The 831-nt window shown below is 46.6% G+C and overlaps 1 pseudogene; it reads left to right on the top strand.

Annotated features, from left to right (window-relative positions):
- On the top strand, positions 1-342 carry LOC107401129 (small ribosomal subunit protein eS27 pseudogene; annotated as a pseudogene).
- The last annotated feature ends 489 nt before the right edge of the window (positions 343-831 follow it).

Below are 831 nucleotides of genomic sequence, written 5' to 3'. Positions count from 1 at the left end.
TCCGGCAGTGATGACCTACCTACGAGAACATGCCTCTTGCAAAGGATTTCCTTCATCCCTCTCCAGAAAAGAACAAGAGGAAACACAAGAAAAAGCACCTGGTACAGGGCCCCCATTCCTACTTTATGGATGTGAAATGCCCAGGATGCTGTAAGATCACCACAGTCTTTAGCCAAGCACAAACAATGGTCTTGTGTGTTGGCTGCTCCACTGTCCTCTGTCAGCCTACAGGCAGAAAAGCAAGGCTGACAGAAGGATGCTCTTCAGGAGGAAGCAGCACTGAAAAGCACCTGATTCAAGATGAGTGGGAACCATCCCAATAAACACATTTAAGAAAAAAAATATTGCCCTTCTGCACATACACATGTACAGAGACACACACAATCTAAGCTCCGACGGGGCCCATTGACCTACCGTATGTGTGAAAGGGCACCTGTCTCAGTTTCCTCTCCCTTGGCTGTGATAAAATACCCTGACAAAGACAACTTAAGGGAGGAAGGATTCATTCAGATCATAGCCCTAGGTCACAGCCCTTTGCTGTGGGGACGTCAGGTGACAGGCACTTGAAGGAGTTGACATAGCACATCCATGATTAGGAAAAGTGAATGATGGGTTGTGCATGCCTGTGCTCAGCCTGCCTTTCCCACTCTTACACAGTCCAGATCCTATGTCTAGGGATGGATGCCACCTATATTCAGGGTGAGTTTTCCCTCCGAAATTATTCAGATTGAGAAAATATCTTCAGCTTTACTCATGAGCTCACAGCAGTTGTGGTGGACTGCCCAAGACAATCACAAGATCAAGACTTTAGTTAACATCACAACACACCAA

Source organism: Peromyscus maniculatus, chromosome 10, assembly GCF_049852395.1.
Source record: "Peromyscus maniculatus bairdii isolate BWxNUB_F1_BW_parent chromosome 10, HU_Pman_BW_mat_3.1, whole genome shotgun sequence".
NCBI lineage: Eukaryota > Metazoa > Chordata > Mammalia > Rodentia > Cricetidae > Peromyscus > Peromyscus maniculatus.
Note: the sequence above shows the minus strand (reverse complement) of the source record. Positions and strands in the feature narration are given on the sequence as shown.